This window comes from Anser anser (assembly GCF_964211835.1).
Source record: "Anser anser genome assembly, chromosome: 1".
In the NCBI taxonomy this organism is placed as follows: domain Eukaryota; kingdom Metazoa; phylum Chordata; class Aves; order Anseriformes; family Anatidae; genus Anser; species Anser anser.
In genome coordinates this window covers 153,398,701-153,423,498 of record NC_139720.1, presented here as the reverse complement: position 1 = coordinate 153,423,498, position 24,798 = coordinate 153,398,701, and the positions used below count along the sequence as shown (strand labels likewise).

Here is a 24,798-nt window from a genome sequence, read left to right as displayed (position 1 = left end):
GCGGCCTTCCAGTAGCTAAAGGGGGCCTACAGAAAACATGGGGAGGGACTCTTTACCAGGGATTGTAGACAAAGGGCAATGGTTTTAAACTGAAAGAGGGTAGCTTTAGTTTAGATATAAGACAGAAATTCTTCACTATTTAGGTGGTGAGGCACTGAAACAGGTTGCCTAGAGAAGCCGTGGATGTCCCATCCCTGGAAGTGTTCAAGGCCAAGTTGGATGGGGCTTTGGGCAACTTGGTCTAGTGGGAGGTGTCCCTGCCCATGGCCGGGGGACTGGAACTGGGTGGTCTTTAAGGTCCCATCCAAACCTAACCATTCTATGATTCTATGAATGCTCTAGAATTAATATGGTTGTTTACTTTAATCTCTTTGTAGATTCGTATTGTACTATTTCTTGTGACCTTGAAAAGAAAACTCTTAAATTTAACTTGAGGTTTTATTAACCTAAGTTATAACAGGTGTTTAAATGACTTTCCAAAATATTGTGGGGTCTAAGACCAGAAGATGAGAAATTCAGACAATCTGCTATTTAGGATTGCTGTACTCACTTCATGTGCAGACAGTAGAGAGCAGCCTCTCTGCCTAAATTAGGCAACTATAGTAGATAATCTGAATACAGATTTTTTTATTTTTTATTTTTTTGTATGATGTCTTTATCCTCTTTTGACATATCACACGGAAGAAAAGAGAGAAAAATGAAATGTACCTTCTGCCTGTCAAACTGTCACTACAAGTCTCTTGACTTTCACAATATAGTACAATATTTAGTACAGACCTAGGCTGACTTTAAACAATTTTTGCTGCATAGAAGGACTCGGGTAGTTTTTCACTAGAAATTAACTTCAATAAGAATGTCTGAAGCAGCTGTATTCATTGTCAATATACTAATGGAATAAGGTCACCTGTGCGGGAAGAAAAACAAGAGAATGAAACAGTAGTACTTGTGCTGCATTTCTGCAGTTTAAAATTAAGGAGTGTCATGTCCTTGGCCATTGATCCATAAACTTGTAGGTCTCTAGTGGAAGGAGAGTGCAGGTGCATTGTCAATCACTTAACCTATGAGGCCTGTCTCACTGTTTGGCTTTACATGCAAACACTATCTTTTAATGAGATCTTAACTATTAGAAATCCTTCCAGGTTGTGCTAGGATTTCAGTTCTTCAGGCATTCAACTTTTTTTGATTACTTTAGCTTCTATAAGCATATTGGATTTTTGGTGTTACATGGGAGAGCTTCTTGGCAAGGAAAAGATATGGACAAAACACCATCATCATCAGTCTCAGTTCTCAGCAACTTCTTCATCATATGAATAATCAGCTTTGAGCTTTCTACTACTTTAAGGCAGTCTGGATTTTACAATGTTAAATTTATTGCATCCCAAAATATCACTTGACCTTTGCTTAGTGTAAAGCTGTATTAAAGTAATGTCTGGAAGTCCCTACTGCTGCCCCGTTGTATGAGAGTGTTATACCTGCAGGAAATAACAGACAACCTTTTAGCCCAAGCAACTTGCTATTAAATAGACGAGGCAGTTTCCTTATGCTTCGGTTAAATGCTTTTCTCACGCTTCTTCTATTGGTTTGCCCAAGGTCAGACAGCGCTTCTGAGAGAAGAGCTAAATATTGAACCCAGATTTGCTGAGTCCTTGTTTAGTATCTTAACCACAGTGCTATTTTTTTCCTCTCACTGCCAGCCTATTTGCTTTCCATTTTTCAGAGACTGCTTTAAAGACAGGATAAATTATTAACTGGAGGCGCTAACGTTGGGAAAACAAAAGGCTCAAGGACACACATACAGTAGTTCTCAACCTGCAATAGCATGGGGGATGTTTTTCGACTGATACTGGAAGTGCAGAATTAGCATAACGGCAGTCATTACTCCAGAGTCTCTGAACTCTTTGATGCTCTTGCTGTGAGCAGAATGTGCCCCAGCGTGCTATGTTCCACTCATTGAGAAAATGAAGGATTCGAAGAGACTGCGAATTAATGATCTCCAGTTGGCCAGTTTCACTTGTGTAGGTAACAGCAGGTAAGCTGAAACTGAGCAAAAGTTCCAGTTCACATATTTGAATTTTAAAGGGAATGTCTGTCCTTTGAGCGTATGCTAGCATGATCCCCACTGCAGTGTAGAGGAGTACTATTAATGAAATCACTGCTGGTTCTTTATGTTTTACTGCTGTTGACATTTTTGCAGCTGCTAGAGAAATGATTCAAGGCCCATAAGTTCTGGTGCATTTTTCATTTACAGGATATTTTCTCATCTACATTCTCAATTCTGACTTTTATTTTTATTAATTTGCTATTGTACCTGACAATCAGGGTGATATTTAATAGGATTTTTATAACCTTGCACAGAGATGAGTATTTATTTGAAACTGGCTTAACCAACCTGAGGATCACTTAGGGCCAAATTTTGACTTCCTGCAGTGAACAGTCCCTCTTTTTTTTAAAGTTGATTGAGACACTTTGCATTACACTTATGAAATTTTTGGTTCTTTGTCTTTATATGATAGATCTGGAGTTTACAGTGTTTACTAGTAGTCTGAGTAGCAATGGCAGAAGAGACGCATATTCAACTGAAAATGGTGGCAGTTTGAAATTAACCTTGATTTTCAACCTTCATAATGTAAACTGATCATTCAAATACACAAAGCTTCAAAGCTTCAAATACACAAAGATTCAAAATCTTCATGAGTTGTAGTAGGAAACTTTTTCTTGATTAGTGTTGATGAGATTAAGGTGACACCTAAATGTACACAAAAGAAAATATTTAATAACCTTTAAATAACCTCAATATCTCTGTGTTTGAAGGAATGGAATACCATGACGTACTCCTAATCAACCAAAAACTCATTTTTGTTGATTCAGCTTCCTCAGTGATTTGGAAAAATTCTTAAAATTGGCAGAGCTAAGAGATTACAGTCAGTTTTGAAATTAACAAAAAGTAATTTGATATTACCTGAACATTTTTGCCCCATCCAAACGGTAAGTTAAACCTTTCAATGGTAATTATTGTATAATTCCATACATGTCAGGTTAGAATAGTTAACAGAGCTAAATGGCTCATTTCTCTCTTTTCTTCATTTAATCTCCAAGGTTTATTACCCTTAGTAGAGAGAGAGAGTGTGTCCATTGCAAGAAATTGTCTACTGTGTTTTCAAATGAGATTGCATGGAGGTGTATAGATTTTTTGTGTAATTACTCATCTACGTTTTTCCTGCTAACCTTTATTACTTTTGCTGCTTTTATCTTATTAACAGTATTGTTTTAAAGGGCGGTAGCCACTTTAAAATGATTGCTTTGAGAATCAAAGTACATAGGGTAGTTCAAATGAAAAATGAATATTTTATCTATCCTTACATCCCTTAAATCAATGGAAGCTTGATACTGACCACTTTACTAAAGGCCCTGCTCAGGAATCGATTTTCTTGGCTCCCAGGCTGGGTGGGGCAGAATGATTTGCATCTGCACCTCCTAATGCAACCTGCCAGTGGGATGGACAAAGCTGTTCCAGCTCTCCTCTGTGACCCAACATATAAGACACTAGTGACATTTCATTGTGGAATACATAAAGACAGAGATGTCACAGTCTGCTTACAAAGTTTTTTTTAAGAAGAGATAGACGGTAAGGATATGTGTCATAAGTCTCACAATGTGTTATGATGGCTTTTAGAGGTCGTGAATAGCGAAATGTCTGGGATAGTCCTGGAGAACTGAGGAAGGTGTCGAATGAGACAAACTTTCAGTTGCCTTTTCCCAGTAATCTGCAGTCTTGTTGACTAGAGCAAACTATCCCTGAACCATACCTAGTTTTGTCTCAAAGGTACTATTGACTGTCAGTGAGAGTCAGCAGTGAACTGGAGTGCTAAACCGTAAGTCTGAGAGCACCCTTTGTTATTGTAAATGCTACATCATAGTGTCTTAAGAAAAGGTATAGCCCCATAAGGGGCTCTCAGAACTGCTTCACATCTTGATCTTGGATAACAGAAACAACACCTTTATTATGGGTAAAGTTTGTTGTATATATATATACATTTATTGTTATTTTAAGCTTATAACTTCCCCAAACACTGATCATTTTGGCTTGTTTTTCTACATCTTAGTAGAGATTTTATTTTACAGCTTCAGTAAAAAATGCCTCATTCGTTTAAAATGAAAATTAATTTAGGAGGAAAAAAAAAAAAGCTTTAACAAATAATATTACAGTTTGCTTCTTTGAAGTGCTGTAGTGCCTTTGGGTTTAGGAGCAGAAACACTACATTTGTCAGGGTGCTTTTATTCCATAGTCGTGAAAATGTAGTTAGTTTGGAGCAAATTATTAGATGCTGAAAAGTCATCAAAAGCCTGCTGTTGAACTTTCTGCACCCTCAGGTGCAAAGCAAATTCAGACCTCACAGACCATAGATGTATTGATGAAACAGAGCAGCTGACACCATATTTTTGACACTGGATTGGAGTATTCAGGTCTTTCTGGTGGTTTTGCTAATAATTCTGGATTCACTGCTGCAAGACCTCATATACCTTCTTAGATGGGACAATTAAGCAGTTTCACCAATATTTGTTCTCTCCTCTCCTCACTCCCCATTCCCTAGTAGTTAATTTACACAAAGAATAATTTATCTTCATCAGCTGTGCTTTTCATCCAAAGCTCTTGTTCTAGGGTGCTGGCTTAAAGGACCTGGATTAAAATCTATTGACTTCCAATGTCATGCTGAAATATGGTATTATTGGCTTATTTGCAGGAAGTATTTCTCTTTTGGGGCTTCTTTTTTCCTTTCTCTTCCTCTGTTTTAAGGGAGATTTTACCTCCACAGCTGAGATTAAATATACCATCTTATTTCAGCCTTTGTATATGTAAATGTTGACGATCTATTAATTTTTCTCATTATATTTTTATATCTCATTTATTCCATGCACAGCCTGGATGCTGAAGGAAAGGCAGAAGAGTAGTAAAAGTAAATATGATATGTAGTTGAGAGGAAAATTGACTAGCCTTTATGGATTTGTCACCATTTTCTACATAATTCTATTTAAGAGCTTATTATAAATGCAAGGATGCTGAATTGAAGTTGCAAAGGCAACTTGGTCCTGTTGTTTCCTATTTTCTATGTGCTTGCCTTTGTGGCTGTGGTGAGCCATGAAATATTTCATTTAATAATTATATTTAAAAGAAAGTTAATTATGCAAAGCTGCACTGTGCCACATACACATAAATACATTTAATTGTCAAAATTGCTGAACAAAATATCTCCCTGGAAGAGCTTTACTATTACAATTCTGCGCACTTCAACAACAATTATGTAAATAGCAGACTTTGAAAGAAACGCTACTTCTTTTCCAATGATTAGATAAGTTTTGTAGCTAATATCTTGTTTATCATTGACAATTTTTTTTTTTTTAATATGCTGCTAAAGAGCATATCCTCATAATCTGATAGGCAAGTATATTGTTAGCTAACATGGATAGAGCAGTCTCACCATGGGAGTTAAATGATGAGATGAAATAGCCTATCAGCTTGGAAAAGAGGGTTATAGTTCCTTAGTTATTACAGACTGTATCACTAATGAAGCAATTTGTTCTGTGTCCACTCACATTTCATTTGCTGCCATCAACAATTAAGACATGTTGTGGTAAGGTCATTCCAGATTAAAACCTTGTCTTTGCAAAGATCTCATTAAAATAGAGAGAAATTCTGATTTCTACCCAAGGTAATGTTAATTCAATAGGAGAATAAATATTGTGGAAGCAATTTGTGTAAGAGAAATGAATGTTAAAGACATTGCTCTCTTTTCACAAAAGGAAGTAGTTCTTGCAAGGAAAGACATCCTATTGAAAATAGTAGAAGGTATGTTACTATAGGAATTGGTTGGGTACCTTGGCCTGGTTAAAGAAGCATGTCATTTTCTTTGAGCTTTGCACAGATGTGCAGACCCATAAATAAATTGAACAGAAAATAAGATTTCTCCCTTTGATGGTTGCCAGTATTAAAGCCAAACTACAAAGAAAGTAATTTCTCCAATCATCATGCATTTTCTTCCCAGTCACCCTTGAAAACTTATAACAGTGAAGAGCATTGTAATTGTTATTTCATTCTAATGTATTGGCTGCCTTGCCTGAATTCTGACTGGCTGATAAACCTCTTGGACATCCAGTCTCATCATATCCTGAACAATTTTAGTCCAGCCCTGTGGCAATCTAAGCACTTAAGCAGCAAAATAGGAGAGACAATATTTGGGGATTCTACCTTTCAAAATGCACAAAAATAGAGTAACTGAAATAATCAAATTACTCCTGAATAATGCAATCCTTTTTTAGCTTTAAAAGCAGAATGTAGAAAGGATTTAAAAGAATATACACGTCAATTTAAATAAATAAATGTACAGGCAGGAATTCATCCCAACTATAACTTCAATGAAGTTACATTTCAGATAAATTTGATCATAATATCACATTTTTTAAAGTAGGAAAAAAATCAATAATCTTGTCTACAGATTTTGCATTACATTCTAGTTACTTGAAAGAAAATGTCATGCACATCAACTCATTCTTCAGGACGTACTTTCTGAATAGATGTGTATAATATTGCACGGACTAAGGTATCGATCTCTCAAGTTCTCCAGAAATGAAGTGTCATGTCTTTCAGCTTGTTCTTCTTTGCTATTCCATCATGTTTTCATTCACATGGGCTTCTTTTCTTGAAAATGTATTACTTATATAATGAGCCTTACTTTATCCTAAGTCTGTGAAAAATGCTCATTTTTTGCAGCTTGCTTTTTCTGTGTATGTTTATGTGCTTTGTATCAGAAGTTTAAACAGAAGTTTTTCTGACATAATAATTATGCAGATGTAAAGATTTTTGTACTTGATTTATATAAATGCTGTTGGGTTTGGATTTGTTTCTTTTTCATTTTTGTAGAGTGTAGAAATCTGTGCTGACCTTGTCAACAATGCCAAGGGACAGATGTTCCCCAGTCTGCAAAGTCTATATGCTTAGTCCTGAAGCTTTAGCACTTTGACTCCCATATGGAGTCATGCTTAGAAACTTGTGAAGCAAAATGATTTTATTTTAAAATTGTGTTTCTAATGTTTTTCCCTGTGCATAATTCACAAAATAAAAGTGCGTTTAATTCTAAAAACGGAAGATCTGCTATAGTCACTCAGTTACTCAACTACTAAGAGAATATCATCACTCTGTCTTTAATTTTGTAACTTTTGTGTCACCTTCAGCCCACATTTCCTAAGGGACAGATTATGGCTACATTTTGTTAAAAGCTTAACACACGACAAACATTTGCAGGGGAGCACAGTGCTTCATTTGAGCTGCTCTGAGGCAATGGTCCATGCCTTGCCTTGTGGAACCCTGTTGGGAATCAGAGGTTATTCAGGTGAGTATACTCTTCCCTGAAACACAGGCAAATAGTTCATATTTATTGTAGAGCTTGATGGAGAATAAAATGTGTACAGACAGTATGATGGAAAAGCTGATTCTTGGTAACTTCTTGCCTTGTGGAAATTTTTTTTCATGTGTTTGATACCTATGAAATTAACTCTCCATATTCTCCTATACGCTCTTGTCCAGAATCTCTTCTGTCTTATATTCTGTTCTGTGGTCTCCTTCTCTATTGCATAGCTAAATTTCTCCTCCTTTGAGACTCTCCAAAGCTATCTCAGTCCTATCTATCATCTATCTGACACTGTCGTCAACTTGTGTGTCTGATTGGCTTACTGTGGTCACATTCTTGGAAATCATTAAGGAGCTTTCTGTAAATATTAGCACAGTTCAATTTTGTTTCTTTGTTTGGGTGCTTTTGCAATAGCAAAACTCAAAACCCTCTTTAAAAATATTATTTTCATGTTCTGTGGTGCCCATGAAAAACTACATCAGCCAAGGACTGTTCTGCACTGGGATAATTTATATATCATGATGGTCTTAGCTTTTCTTTGTGTCTCCCCCCTGCTTGGCTAGAATGTAGTTATCTAGCTGTGTGTGTCAAACTAGACTGTGAATATTACTGAACAGGGATGGTATTTTTGTTCTGTGTTCATACAGCATGTAAAACAATAACAGTATCACTGAACCATTACTTCTTTTATTTCCATATGTGCATGAAAAAACACAAAGTTCTGCAGAATCACAAAATCATCGAATTATTGAATCATAGAATGGCATGTGTTGGAAGGGATCAAGTAGTTCCACCCGCACTGTTATGGGCAGGGACACCTCCCACCAGACCAGGTTGCTCAAAGCCCCATCCAACCTGGCCTTGAACACCTCCAGGGATAGGGCATCCACAGCTTCTCTGGGCAACTTGGTCCAGTGCGTCACCAAAAGCTGCAATGAGGTCTCTCTGGAGCCTTTTATTCTCCAAGATGAACATCCCCAGATCTTTCAGTCTTTCTTCATAGGAGAGGTACTTCAGCCCTCTGATCATCTTTGTGACCCTCCTCTGGACCAGCTGTGGTGGTTTTACCCTACTGGGCAGCTAAACTCCACCACAACCACTGTTGAAGAGGGGGAGAAGAAAGTATGCTAGAAAGAAAACAACAACAACAACAAAAAAGCTTATGGGTTGAGATAAGGATAATTTAATTAAACGGAAAAGGGAAAAGGAAGAGGGAAAAAAAAAGCAAAGGCTGTGTAGAAACACAGAAAGAGAGAGAAAAAAAATATTCCCTACTTCCCATCAATGAGTGATGTTCGGCCATGTCCCAGGAAGAAGGGCCTCAATATGCATAGCAGTTGTTTGGAAGGACAGATGTCTTCATAACAAGACCCCTCCTTCCCCTTTTCCACCTTTTATTGATGAGTGTGACATCATATGGTATGGAGTATCCCTCCGGCTGGTTTAGATCAGCTGCCCTGGTGATGTCTTCTCCCCACCTCTTGCCCACACCCAGCCCACTTGTTCGGGGTGGGTGGGAGGCGTGAAGGGAGTCCTGATGCAGTGCCAGCATTGCTCAGCAATAGACAAAACACTGGTGTGATACCAATGCTATTCTAGCTACAAGTGCAGAGCACAGCCCTGCATGGGCTGCTGCAGGGAAAGTTAACTCCATCCCAGCCAGACCCAATACACCAGCTCTAATATGTTTATGTCTTTCTTGTGCTGGGGACCCCAGACCTGGATGCAGTACTGCAGGTGGGGCCTCATAAGGGCAGAGAAGAGGGGGACAATCACCTCCCTCAGCCTCCTGGCCACACCTCTATTGATGCAGCCCAGGATGCAGATGGCCTTCTGGGCTGCAAACGTGCACTGGAGGCTCATGTTGAACTTTTCATACTCCAGAACTTCCAAGTCCTTCTCTGCAGAGCTGCTGTCTATGAGTTCTTCTCCCAGTCTGTCCTCATGGCTAGGATTGCCCTGATCTGGTGCAGCACCTTGCACTTAGACTTGCTGAACCTCATTAGGTTCACTTGGGTCCACTTCTCAAGCCTGTCCAGGTCCCTTTGTATGGCATCCCTTCTTTCTGTTGTATCAACTGAACTACTCAGCTTGGTGTCATCTGCAAACTTGCTGAGGGTGTACTCAGTCCCACTGTCTATGTCATTAATAAAGATATTAAACAATGTCGATGGCAGTGTGCACAGCAATACTTATTTCCAGAATCTCAGGTCACATGCTAACGACCAGCTCGTATAAAGAAACTTTATTTTAAAAACTGCGCAGATTCTCTGCTCCCTTCAGGACTGCAGAGTACGAAGTATCTGTCTACATCTGCCTCAGGCACTGAAACAGGCTCACCATGAAAATGGTCACAGCATCAAGCCTGTTGGAGTTCAAGTAGCATTTATACAGTGCTTTCAGACATATGGTCTGATTTTTGGGTGGTCCTGTGAGGAGCCAGGCGTTGGAGTCGATCACCCCTGTGGGTCCCTTTCAGCTCAGGGTATCCTATGGCTCTGTGAATTTTTGAACTTTGCTTTTTGTAGATTAAATATTCTTCTGCACACTAAGGAGACAGGCTTAGGAAATTCTGCATAAAGGAGCTTTATTGACCTAATTTTCTAGAACTTGGAGTGAGAAGGGGTATCCTCATCTCACTATGATCTGGGAGCCATGACTGACAACAGATATTGAAGGTAAAGCTGGAATGGTTCTTACTGTTGTTGCTGTGTTTGATAAATGAGGAAATGTCTGTATACAAATGTATATGTATGCCAGCAATACGTGTGTGTGTACATGTATATATATGTCTGTAATGGCATGCTCTTTCATTTCTTTCCTTTGAGCTACTGAATTAGAATGTGGAAAATAAAATTGCTTTAGGAAAAAGGGAAAAATAAAACACCAAAGTTCAGCATTAAAATCAGTAGTCCACTCCTGACTTGCCTTTAAAATTGTAATATTTGAGATATCACTTCAGATTTTATATCATTCACAGAGTTTGATTCTAGAATCTCTTTTCCATAAAATATAATAATAATAATAGTAATGAACAGATTGAATGATACATATAGATATGTAAAATCCTGGAAGTGAAGCAGTATCAAGGAAAATAATTTGCTGCTATGGTAAGAGACTGTCAACTTTCACACAAAAAAGTCATTAATTTTTTTTTTCTCTTTTGAATTATAATTTTGGCACTTTCATATAACTGCAATGTAATAGATTTTCATTATATTCTGAGTGCAAAAACACTGGCTATAGAAAAAGCAACAGGACTCAGCTTAATAGGAGACGACAAACTGACCAAAGAGGAAGTGGCAGCATGGCTGGCACCATGGCTCAGTGGTTGTGACAGGCAATTAGTGAACAGAGCAGAACAGATGTAACAGGAGGCAGCAACAATTTACTAAAGCATTAGCTTGCTCAGTCTGCAGTGCAGATAGTTTGCCGATACAAATAAATAATAATATGATCTTGGGAGGGGAAAAAAGGCACAGTCATCTTACAGGATTGAAAAACAAACAAAGAAAACAATATCAACAAAAAACTAACAACAACAAAAGAACAAAAGAAGCTCAGCTAGACTTAAGGGGAAAAAAGGAAAAACCTTCTGTACTTTTCAAGACCAAATTGAGATTTTTGCCTTATTATTGAAAAGCAACATGTTTTGAAAAAGTAGCGTACTACAGAGAACAGTAATCATGGGAGATTTTTGCAGTTACAAATGTTGCCTTGTAATTTTTGAAACGCAAAAAAAAAAAAAATCTTCCTTTTAATTATTATTATTTTTTTAAATTTTAATTTTTAAAGACAGCACATATCTCACAGTGTTCAAAATTAACTTAATCTACCTCAGAGGACTTAGGAGTTTTGGTTCCACAAGGCTATAGGTAGTTGTCGTAAGTCTCAGAGGACTAAGGCATCAATATGTGCAGGGAAGTTGAGATAAGTTACCATGTTACACTATGCAAGTACTGTTATATTTTTCCACAAAGTAGCATGGAAATTATTGTGTTGCTGTTAGCTGTAGAGCATACACCATCATTCTGTAAATTGGCATACATTTTATGTTATGGGAGCATACATGTTAGTTAGAAGGAAAAGAATATGGTCAGCCTTGTGTGTATAGTACGTAGAATCACTATTGACATCTCATATTGATAATGTTTACAACTCAGTAATTTGCTCTGTTCCCACAAAGATCAGACACTTGCAAAGAATTACAAATTAGACCAACTGAACCTAGAAGGTTCACCCTTTGTGCTAAGGGCTGGACCTTAAGAACCAGTTTCATACCACCAGGTGGAGCTTGAGAATAATTTTTATGGTACTTGATCAAAATAGCCAGATTTTGCTGAAGCTGTTCTTCCCTCACTGAAAGAGTTTGTTTTGCAATAATGAAGACATGATTTGGGACCATTAACTCTGAGTCATGCCTGCTTTGTACCTCAAAAAGTCATGGAGAGGAACCAAGCTGCAAGAGCCAAGGGATTTCAACCTGCCTGTGGCTCCAGTTGACTGCAGTGGAGACAGGGATGATTTCTGGTAACTGCTCATATGCTCTGGATGAGTTTCCATGGGGAAGATCCTATCCTATCCTATCCTATCCTATCCTATCCTATCCTATCCTATCCTATCCTATCCTATCCTATCCTATCCTATCCTATCCTATCCTATCCTATCCTATCCTATCCTATCCTATCCTATCCTATCCAAGACTGGTACTTGGGTGTAACTAAAGCAAAAAAACGGTTTTCATGTATCCAAGGATAAATATAGACTGAATGGAGAATGGATTGAGAGCAGCTCTGTGGAGAAGGACTTGGAGGTGGTGGTTGATGAGAAGCTCAACCTGAGCCAGCAATGTGCACTTATAGCCCAGAAAGCCAACCACGTCCTGGGCTGCATCAAAAAAAAGCATGGTCAAGGGAAGTGATTCTCGCCCTCTTCTCTGCTCTCATGAGACTCCACCTCGAGTACTGTGTTCAGCTCTGGGGCTCTGGGGCCTCCAGCAAAAGAAAGACATGAGAGTGTTGGAGTGAGTCCAGAGGAGGGCCACGAAAACGATCAAAAGGCTGTAGCACCTCTCCTATGAAGACAGGCTGAGGGAGCTGGGGTTGTTCAGCCTAGAGAAGAGAAGGTTCTATTCTTATAGCAGCCTTATAGTTCTGTACCTTATACCAGCCTTCCAGTACCTAAGAGGGCCTACAGAAAAAATGAGGACAACTCTTTACCAGGGGGTGTAGACAAGGTGCAATGTTTTTTTACTGAAAGAGGGTAGCTTTGATTTAGCTATAAGAAATAAATTCTTCACTATTTGGGTGGTGAGGCACTGAAACAGGTTGCCCAGAGAAATTGTGGATGCCCCATCTCTCGAAGTGTTCAAAGCCAGGGCTTTCAGCAACCTGGTCTAGTGGGATGGCAGTGGGGTTAGAACTAGATAGCCTTTAAGGTCCTTTCCAACCCATGCCATTCTATGATTCTATCTTGTAGCACTTGTTTCTCTTTCACAGGAGAGTTGAGGTTTGAGTTGCACCCAGAGATGCATCGTCTCTGAGTCCCTGAGGAAAAAAAGGTTGTGTCAGAATAATACAGTACTGTTTTACTCAGTGAAAACAGTCATATGTGAATACTTGAAAACTATAGCATTTTATTGTGATTTTCTGAAAGAAGACAAGATTTACTTAATGTAAAATAACACAGAAAGCTTTTCAGCTAAATTGAAACATGATGAAACTCTGAAGCTTTTCCTTAAAACTCTAAGAATCATTAATTTGTCTGAAGAGGGTTTTTTGTTTGTTTGTTTTGCCTTTTTTTTTTTATTAAACTAAAACTTAGTATGTGTATATGTAAGTGAAAGAAAAAGATTTGAGAGAAGTTCAAGACTTCCTTGAATAAGTCTTTTCTACTTATATAATTGAACTGCTACTTCTGTTTCACTTAAAAGTGCAGTTGCGAGCTGAGGAGAAGAGAATGGGGGAGGGAGGGTCACTCTGGAAAATAGCTTAATGAGAAAAACGAAACCAAACCAGAAAACAAATGGGAAAATATAGAAATATAGAATACAGAACCTTTTTTTTTTTTTTTTTTTTTTGAAGGAGGCAGAATGAGTACCAAGTAGTGAGTCACATATTTATTTTATATAAAATTCTTCATTGTAAACATTTGTACATCAGTTATTTTGAGAAGCTGAGGTTCCTCTGTTGAAGACAGCAGGCCTTGTGATGTTCTTCAGAGAGAACTTACTTATACTAGTACCTTTTCCTTGTGCCACAAAATTTAGGTCAGGCTTTTCCTCAGAGATATAAACTCCAGGGGATAGTCATTTATGTTCTGTCATTGACATGCACCATGCAGGTGTTAGCTGTGTGCCAGACAAAGATCTGGACCAAGGCCACCAATCCCATTCCCTGCTGAAGCAGGAAAGCTCCTAGGGCATCTGACAATGGGAGCTGTCAGGTCTTCAGTATGTGCTCCTCTTCCCTGTCTTGCTCCTCCAGCCTCCTCCAGACCCTTTGACTCACTGTTGACTTCTTTTAGCTTTTGAAGGTGGAAAGCAGAAGATTCAAATTGGTTTTCTTCACTGTTCTCCCCAGGCACATATAGTATTTGAGGTTTCTCTCTTTCTTAACCAAGTCTTCGCTTGCTGTTAGCTAATATATTCAGTCCTATGTCTCAATATTGCTGAGGGTTCAGGTTTCAAATCCTCATGGTGAAGTTTTAGTTATGTAATTCTGATTTATTTTTTTATTTGTTTGTTTTATTTTTGACACAGAGAGAGAGATGGTTCCTTTAACCTTATTTAATTTGGTTAAAATATAGTTCTTGGGAACACAAAAAAGTCAAAATTAAATTTGTTTATGGAACCTTAACTCTGAGTGTTGTATTTGTTTAACATATAGTAAGGGAAGAAAAATGTATTTTATTTAAACAGTCACTTCAGTTGGAAATAAAAGGTTTTGATCTCATAAGTTCTTTGGGTTTTCTGCAGATGTGCATGTAATGAGTTTTTTAATTGCACAACTAGTATCACATTTTCCACAGAGCCCCTTCTTTATTCAGTACATGAGAGAGCTAGAGAAGTAAGCAGGTCTGAAAAAAAAAGACCTATTTGTGAAGGGCTGTGTTTTTCAAATTTAGTAAATTTTTAACCATATGTAAAAGGTACTAGAACCTGTCTCTCCATAAAAATGTTGTCGGAATTCTTGTGGCTGTTACAGAATGTTGATACCTTGTTGGGCTGGGCAGGGTAGGAGTGCTCTACCTTTAGTTCTTTAGTTTGAAAGTTAAAGTTACTCTGTTTGGGAGGGCTTTAGAAGGAAAAATGGATGAGAATATTGTTTTTCTCACTCAGGTGAGAAAGCCCACTTCTTTGTAGAGTGGGCAGGGTCCTATTTACCCTGCCTAATGGCAGTTTTCATGTTCAGTTTTCAATTCTGTTCCTCCAATCAGTGTTGTTCCACTAAGATATATCTCATTTGACAGTTATGGACACACTTCTCTGGCTCTTGGGTTCCCCCTGAATTCTATGCCCAGCTCTGTGTCCACTGCTTAGAGACCTGTCGACATGGGTATTTTCATCTTTATATTTCCAGCTATTGTCTCAAGGAATTGCACTCACCCCCTGAAAAAGGAGGTTTGTTATTGTGGCAATGTTCTGCCTGTGGCTTACTACAGCAATCATGAATAATTTATGAACCCAAGTGCTTGATAACTTGAATTACATGGCAAAAGCAAAAACAGCAAAAAACAGCATCCTGGCATATGAAGCAGTGGGACTTGCCAACAAGAGCCATTTGCAGAATTGTATTATGAAGCAAAAGAACAGGATAGGCAAACCTATTATGGTTAATGATCACCCAAAATAAGAACAGAAAAGAAGGCTTGACTTCTTGAGTCTGTAGAACAAAACAGCATGCATCAGAAGTATTGTAAAAATCAATAATTGTCTGTAGTGTTTCTCCAACATTAGACCAGGAGTCCTTTTTGTCTTTGCCAGGCTTCAAAAACAAATATTTTCAGAGGTCATAAACCTTAGAGGCCCATCTAAAATTTCTGAGCAGGAAGACTTCTTGTCATTTGTGAGAGACTGAATTTATCCTACAGGACCTAGCTTGATAACACAGAAAGAATATGATTTGTATTTGTAACAGTACTTAGAGTGTGTTGATACCTGATATGTTTTTATTATTAATTAATGTATTTATCTATTTATTTATTTAGATTTTACAGTTTGCATCTCATGGAAAGATCACTTGACACTAATCAGAAAAACACCCACTGAATTAATAATTATGCTGTGGGAGACACAAACAAAATGCACATGGTAAGATATTCTGAAAATGTTCACATGTATTTCAAGTCAAACCAGTCACAGATTTGCACTGCAAAATGTGTCAGTGACATTAACAATAAAATCAAGAAGTATAAAAGAATTGTAATGTTGTAGCCCAGAGAAGACGCACAGGTTTGTTTCACTTAAGATAAAAGTGGATTCAAAAACAAACCCTTTCATTAAAAAAAAAGATGAAGATTACAAAGTCAATCTTCATGAGATCTAAGATTGGTTTCATTTGCTAACCTTGTATAAATGAATTCCCTTGTAAAAATAGCCTTGTGATAGCAATCAGATAATATCAACTAATAGCTGATAGTGTTGATTTACCTTATAATAATGGAATAATATATATATATATATATTATTCTAAAGGATTCCAGCATAATTCCCTATAAGGCTCTCAATAATTTGGTTTTACATTGCTTTGTTTGTGGCTGTAGATCTTATTTATTGTACAATATTAATTTTCTCAAATGCTTTTCTATAATGCTAAGCCTTATAGCTTCTGAAGTTCAAACGCATAGGTAAGAAATTTACGGGTATTACAGATGGGGAAGAAAGGCATTGAAAAAGCAAAGTCAAAACACCCTACAATTTTGTTTTGAATGAGCATGCTGTGGAGTTAGTCTTTTAAAGATGTTGTCATTTTGTAATACACTGATTACTGTTTTGTTTTCGAACAATTAACAGAGATGGCTCCCAACTTCCCAGCAGTGTGTGCTGCCTAGAGGCTCAGTGGCTACGGTCTTACTGTGGCCATGTATGTCAAAGGAAGGCCAGTAAGAAACAGATAGAGCTGGGATGGACAGTCCAAGGGATATTAACCACACCTCCTGCAGCTTCCTAGAAGCAGTTGTTTCTCCACAGACTCTGAACCATCAAGCAAAGGAAATATACACGTCAACAGCCACAGCTGCTCAAATTTTCAGCTATTGCACTCAAAGTCTTATCATTGGCAAAAGGGAACACACCATACATATGCAGATCCAATAATTCACCATTGGTTTAATTTCACAGTCTAATCAAAATACAGCTAAGAGTAATTGTTAATCCAGTTACTGTACACTGTACACTTCCCATTCATAGCCCAAGTTAATACAGAAAACCCTGAATAACACATTAAAATAAAGAAAATCCTTTGTAGTAGCTGCCCCTTTTGTCTGGTACTGTGCTCACCCTTCCAGAGTCTTAAGGGTAACAGTGCCAACCTTCTATGAGAAAGGCTGGTGGGAGTTGTCAGCTACCTGAGCTCTTCTCCAGAAGAATTTTGATGCTGGTAGGGGTCCCTTCTTGGTCTTGGAGTTTGCTTGGGTTTATTTGTATGCATTTTCTTAACACTATCTGCATGCATTATCTTTCTCTTCATTGATTGTTCAGTTTTCTGTTCTTTCTGTTACATCTACATTGGTTTAACAAGATTGTACTCCTGTAAAGACCATCCTGGTTTACATTTGCAGTTTGAGACTTCCTATATCATCCTTTATTTACACACTTGCAAAACACTTTTTATTCTATATATAGTTCAGTATATAAAGAATAACTACTTGTTACCACTATAGAGTGTAATTAACTTAAACCAAATCTGACTACTAGAAAGTTGCCATCATAGCTAAAATAAACATAGACTGGGACAAATGCAAACAAGTCCCATGGCCTTGTATTCTCAACAAACAAAAATTCCATGGTCTTTTGCTAGTAACAACAAAATTCATATTTATTGGGATGCAAGAAAAAGAGTAGGAATCAGAAACAAGGCTATTTCTTCTTTCCATAAATATTTTGCATAAAGCGATTGCCCACTGTACCTGTGCATACAGCTAGATCTTGTGGTCTGTTTCTCATACACACATGCACGGGAGTAGACTGTTCATTTATACATATGGAACTATCAATTTCCTAGTGCGAAGGATTGAATGTCTGGACTGTAGTTAATTATGTAGTCACCCAGCTGGAGACTGTAGGATAATACCTGTGCAAAAAATGGGTTTGAGGTTGTCAAGGCAAAATTAACTGGGAAAAAATCTGAGTATCCTGAGTATCCTTCAGGATTTAGTTTGTTTCAAGGATGAAAGACTATGGGGAAGTCTTGCAACACATTTAGTTCCTTCTGTATCCCAAGTGGTCTTTGGGATCCAGAGCCAAGCATCAAATGGCATAGATCGCCCAGTCAGCTTTAGAGAGAGCAAATTCTGAATAGTATAGATGTGAGATATTCTACATAACTTGATCCTGGAGACTGGAAAAAAAAAAACAACACAAATCAACAACAAAAAAAACCAACATATGGCATGCTTGAAGGGACACATGATACATACAAGTTGGCACAATGGTGAGTATTGCTAGGGTGAAAACAGATGTCCAGAGTGGCCAAAAAAACAGAGTTTCTGTTCTTATTTTCAGTGCTAGCTTATGCTAGCCTGAGAAGTTCATTGGACAACAACCATGTAAATACTCTTTTCTTCACACCTAAATTATCCTGAAGTTTTATGGGATTCTGAGTTTGTTGAAAATGATCTGAGGGTTCAAAAGTTGCTAGAATGTGGCTGATGAACAGACAGATGAACAGACAGGCAGAAATCTGACTCATCAACCACGATTTTGAGAGGAACAGGCTAAAATGTGTTATTCAGAAGAACAGTGGTACTTTCTCAAATCAAAACACTTTTTTAGAATAACAGATAAATGCTTTTGTGATTTTTAGTATGACCTAATCAGAAATATTCCAAAGCTCTCCACATGAAATATTTTTTTCTGTCTCAATTGATTAGCCAAATGTTAAAAGAATAAAATTGAAAGTCAGACAGTCCTTAATTTGTGCCTTAGGTTCCTGTAGAGTTTTAATCCTAGTTAGATGTTTTTTTCATCCATAGGAATGTGATATGCAGCTTTTAAGACAAAATTTTAAAGACTACTAACTTTCCCCATGATATAGATTGATAATCAGCTGATAACAAGAAATAATTTACCTCCTATAGATGTATGGGTATATTCTTGGAAAAGCATGTCCTGTGGCACACATAAATGAAATAAACTGGTTAAAAGAGAAATCAAATAGATAATTTTTTTCCCTCTGTTTTCACTCCTGTCAAATTTGTAGACATTGACTTAGGTACGGATATAAGTTAAACTGTTCAGCTTGATTTTTCTTGTTCTGTACCGAAATCACACGATCATATTACAACAAATATATCTTAATCTGAGCAGTTAGAAATGTGCATTTAGATCTTCTAATACAATTTTAAACAATAAAAGTATTACTGACTTGCCACTACCTGTTCATTTAGACTTTCATGCCTTCATTTTGTCATAGAATCATAGAATGGTTTGAATTTGAATACAGACCATCTAGTCCAACATCCCTGCCTTGGACAGGGATAGCTTTCACCAGATCAAGTTGCTCAAGCCCCATCTAGCCTGACTTTGAACACTTCCAATGTTGGGATAGCCACAGCTTCTTTGGGCCACCTTTTCCAGTGTCTCACTACTCTCATCATAAAAAGCTTCTTCTTTATATCCAATCTAAATCTACATTCTTTCAGTTTAAAGCCATTGTTCTTTGTCCTGCCACTGCGGGATCTAGTAAAAGTCTTTGTCCTTTATATACTGAAAGAACACAATAAGGTCTTCCTGGAACCTTCTCTTTTCCAGGCTGAACAACCGCAAGTCTCTCAACCTTCATACGAGAGGTGTTCGAGGTGTTCTAGTCATTTTCATGACCCTCCTCTGGACCTGTTCTCACAGGTGCACATCTTTCCACTACTAGTCACTCCAGAGATGCATACTTTAATCCAGGTGGGGTCTCATCATCTCCCTTGACCTTATTCTGTTAGTTTCTCTCCTCTGCTCATACTTCTTTAAGATCATACTCCTAGCTCTATAATTTGCTGATGGCATCATAAGTTTCTGAAACAAAGGGGAAACTAAGTAGAGGCATAACTGCATCTACAAACTATATTTTGGTCAGAAGTAAAAACTATGTGTCATGGGGTTCTAAGACAATTTTTTAAAGTGTTTAAAAATCTCAATTCTCATTCCATAATATCTAAATTAGATTAATTTTCAAGAGCAACCACCAATTCTTGTTACAGCTAATATTTGTATTTTATTCAATACTTTTTATTATTTTTTTTTTGTTTAAAAGGCAACATTATCTAGAGTCAGAAAATATGATTCCAGAGATCCTACAATCTTTTCATTTAAACATCAATCAAGACACTTAAGTGAAAGGAGCAGGAAAATAGACAGCATAGGGAGATTAATATAAACAAACAACAACAAAGCATGCAAACAAACAAACAAAACGTTTATACCAAAGGAAAACAATTAAAATACCAAATTTGATTCTTTTTTTTTTCTTTTTCAAAAAAAGGTCAAGATAATTTTGTATTAAATGCTGTCTAGATAACTTCCAATTATTTTGAAATTCATGTAAGCATGGCCCCTATGTAGAAACTGGAGATTTTATGCTGCTATAGAAAAAATACTTGCTGCTCCTTTCCAAGATACTGATTTATTTAGTTTATTAGCATTTTATGTATATATTTAAAAGGTCATTTATTTCATGAATTTGAAATAGATATGTTTACTGACTTCTGATTTCAGAATGAAAAGTTTCGGGAACTTTTTCATTCTGATTCATTTCAAGAACAAAAGATGGAATACTCTAAACTGTTTTATTGGTAGAATATGCAAGTGAGGCACTACAATGTAAATGCATACAAGAAACTAAGCTATATACAAACGCATATCCCTACAAATTAAAGCTTGTCAGACAAATGTGAAGAGAAACATACTCCGGAAGACTACACTGTTTTTTTAAAGCTTAAAAAAACTCATGAAAAAAACTAATTTAACTGATTTTTTCCCCCTAAAAAAGCAGTCAGCTTCATCATAAAAGTGTAAATGCCAAACTCTGAAAATTACTACATAAGATCTCTTCATTATATATACTTTTGTTAGTTTTATAAAGCATTTTTAATGTTATGACATCAAAGTTGTAGAAAATAGGGTGCCAGATATCGTTATAAGCTATTTTAGTAGTTAATTTTCAAATGCTTTTTCAGTCTTCTAACTGACTGAACTTTTAACAGAATGTCAGCAATGAAATCATTCTCAAAGTGAGAGTTTTTTTATTGCATTAGTTGCTTTTCTTCCTTGAAATGCACTGCAAAACTTCACACTTAAAGATTTCATTCTTTATACTTTATTCTGCCAATCATGTGTGACAGACTTCAACTTAGAAGACTCTATATTTAAAGATGTTCACATAAATTAAGTCAGTAAAATCTATGCATGTATTACATGCATAAATACATTAACATTTATTCTATATTCACTATAGTATTAATTGAACATCAAGTACCACAAGTATCGAATAAATAGTAATATGAACAGGCACAGCGAGGCACAAAATTACATATGTATCTGTACCTGAACAGAATTACATTGGTTTAAATTTTGCAACAAGTATACATTTGTAATAGAGAATTATTTCCTGAAAATGTACTTGGCACTGAACATAACAGAAGTCTTGTATATATAGGTTAATATTTAAAGATTTGTGATTAAATATGTAATAAAAATATTTTCAGACTGGTGGTTTTACCCTGCTTGTCAGCTGAGCTCCACCACAACTGCTCTCTCACTCCCTCTCCTCACAGGAAAAAGGGGACAACATACAACAAAAAGGGCTAAAGGGTTGAGATAAGGACAGAGAGATCACTCACCATTTATCATCATGGGCAAAACAGACTCAGCACAGGGAGATTAGTATAGTTTATTACCTATCACTAACAGACTAGAGCAGTGAGAAACTAGAAGCAAACTAAAAACACCTTCCCCCCATCCACTTCTTCCATGTCCTTCCCCTGCGTGGTGCAAGGGAAACAGGGAATGGGGGCTGTGGTCAGTCCCTGATGCTTCATCTCTGCTGCTCCTTCACCGTCACTCTCTGCCCCTACTCCATGTGAGGTCCCTCCCATGGGATGACGTTTTTCCCAAACTGATCCTGAGGGGGCTTCCCACAGGCAGCAGCTCTTCAAAAACTCCTCCCACGTGGCTCCGTACCACGGGGTCCATCCATCAGGAGCAAATAGCTCCAACATGTGTCTCCCATGTGCGGCAGCTCCCCCCAGATCCCTGGCTTTTGCATGGGCTCCTCTCCACAGGCTTGCAGAGGTCACACCTGCAGCCTCCCTGGTACCAAGACCTTGCTGCATAAACCCAATGCACAGACCTGCATATTTGGTCTGCCATTTGAACTAACTTATTTGAACTGGAACCTGAACCACTATCAAAGCTGGGTGTAGGCAGTGTGTTTACTCTGTGAAGTCCTGCAACTGAATCACAACTGGGAGCTCTGGTGTTTGGGTGCTGTACATTAACAGCTCCAAGCATCATCCTATAGTTATTGAATTGTCTGGTGTTATGTCCAGGAGGTTCATGAAAAAAGACTTTGATCTTCATTCATCCCTTTTCTCATGTACTATTTGATAACAGTGCAATGTTATTTCACAACATATTTGCATGAACTGTAATCCTCCTATGCAATGTCTCTTGACGTGCTCCATCAAAGCAGGTGATTTGCTTAGGTTGGAGGCATAGACCCAATACTTGTGTAGTCAAACTGCACAAACTGCAGTTTGTTCAGACTGCTGGGAATGTTGAGTGGAAAGTACACGTCCACAGAAGAATGATGTGTTCTGGAGCTTAAAAGTTCTTGGTTAGAACGTCCTCTCAATAAATCTCTTCCTAGAGACCTTCACCCCTTTGAGTGTAGGCTGGAGAGACAGTGCTGGAAAACTGTGGGAGCATCGTATTCCTGTAGTTTCACCCATAGTATTCAGTCCAAGTCAAGTTAGAATTAAATTAGGTCAGATAGAAATGGGGTTCTATGACAAACTCCACCTATTTTATATGTAGAGTTCTACCAAGATGTATGGCATTTTATTGTTAGTTTGGTGTTTTTTTTTTTTCTTTTAATCCCCTCATAAATTATAAAATAAGAAGGAATCCCAGTGATGATCTAAGAATACCTCCACTTATACTATGGGTCTTCTAGTTTTATCTAATAATTTTATTGATGCATAATTTCAAGAAAATAACTTGGATGTAGTGGTGTTTTTTTTTTTTTTTTTTTTTTTTTTTTAAAGATGTTGAAGAAGTGGTGCTTATAATTTTAAATAATTCAGAGTGTTTCTAGGTACAAGATGATTCCTATATATTAAAAAAAAAAACCTCAACAACCACTACGTTGTGAAAATTGGAGGATTTTGGATGATATATCATTTCCTTGAGAAGATTCCAAGATAGGTAGCAAAATACAATCCACAGCTGGACTGGAAGGCAGGCTTTGAGCTCTGTTTGCAACCAAAATACATCTGGAAGAGCTTGTTTCTTTCAACATACTATAAAGTCCAGGTGTTCAGGCTGTCTGATGTAAGATAAAGCCACAGTTTGCTGTCACTGATCAAGATCCCAAGGTAACTGCTACAGTGAAATTTGGAAGCAGCCCCAAGGAGAGGCCATTTTTACTTACTGTCTTTATGGTGTGCAGTTGCTGCTAGCTTGGTGGGAAGTTGTCAAGTGCAGCCCTGGAGTAGCCCTATGCCTTCATATTCTCTGTAAAGGTGACAATAAACTGCAGTTGAGTGGCTGCAGATACAATGGAGGTGTCCCAATTTTGTACTTTAACTGTCACCACTACATATCCCATTTTCCTTCTCAGTGCTTTCATGTGTCCACTGTAAGACAGGGAGATGGTTGGAAGTCCTTTCTTAGAAGCCTGAAACATGATATGCGGTGTCTGCAAACAGCTTGAATGCAGGTTAAAGTAATCCTGCCTAGAGAAGCACTGTGGATGCATAGCGTCAGATCTAAGAAATACTTCACACTTAGGGATTTTCATACTGAGGAACCTACATGTTACATTTTGGTCTATTTAAACCTATTAGATATTTTAAGCCTACTAGGCGTTTGCTAACCCTGAAGCTTTCTGCAAGATCATTCCAAGTATAAATTCTCTAAGCCTGGACTCATCTCCAACTCTGTCTAATTATCACTTTAATAACCCTCTGCTATCTGCTTTATAGCTTCCAATTGTTTTTGAAATTCTGTTTATATATAATACGCATCTTGAAATGTTTATTTCACAGCAATCAGGAAAGACCTTTAAAAACTCTTAAAAAACTCTCTTTTGTACTCTGATGGAAGCCTGTTTTTTATTTATTTATTTTATTTTATTTTTATCTGATCTACAAAATCTGTTTGATGTCTCATAGGCTTTCTGTGAAAAGCTTGTGTTTGTGGACTACAGAGACAGACCCTTACGAGTATCATCTAAATAGAGAAAGCTATAACAAAATAAAATTGTCGCTTATTTGTTCTCAATTTAGATACCAGAAAGAATAATTTTAATTTGATGATCATAATAAATAGAAATGAAGTCCTTGAAATAGTAAGCATACTAAAGTTAATCTACTAAGTATGAAGTTCTGAACTGCAAGGTTGTTACACTGCACTATATATCACTTTTCGAGACTGTGAATAAAGTATGCAGTATCCAGCTAGCTATTGATTTTACATTGTTTTATATAAATAATAATAATAACAACAACAAAAAGAACAAATCTCCCACAAAAAAGAAACATCACTAACACAAAAGAGCTAAAAACTTGACACAAATCTTTACATAGTACCTTTTGCATTTTAAAAGTGATTCCCGGAATAGGGATGAAATGTGTGCATGAATATATACATACACACATACAGTTTTTTGGTTTTTTTTTGTGAATTAGGTCTAATGCATCTTCTATTGAAATCAATGGTTGAAATTGAGATAAAAAATAATCCTCTGTGGCTAGTGGGAAGAAAGATGGAGGAAGAGATGGAGAAAAGGACACTCATGCACAAGTCTGGGCCCATTTATCCTCAATATTCATAATAAGGCACTTCTGGAGTTGATTCTCTCTTCCCACTGACTGTAGAGGAAGTCTAGACAGCCACCTATAAGCCTAACTTTCAAATGGCTAGATTCAGATCAGATTAAGTCCATACCTAACTTTGTGCATTTTC

The 24,798-nt window shown here is 37.3% G+C and overlaps 1 long non-coding RNA gene across 1 annotated transcript in view; it reads left to right on the top strand.

Moving 5' to 3' along the window:
- The first annotated feature begins 1,774 nt into the window (after window positions 1-1,774).
- Window positions 1,775-24,798, top strand: part of LOC310892446 — a 43,029-nt gene continuing 20,005 nt past the window's right edge. Inside the window, exons 1-2 of the long non-coding RNA XR_014578141.1 lie at window positions 1,775-2,029; window positions 15,612-15,714. This is a non-coding gene — a long non-coding RNA (uncharacterized lncRNA). The remainder of the gene's footprint in view (window positions 2,030-15,611; window positions 15,715-24,798) is intronic.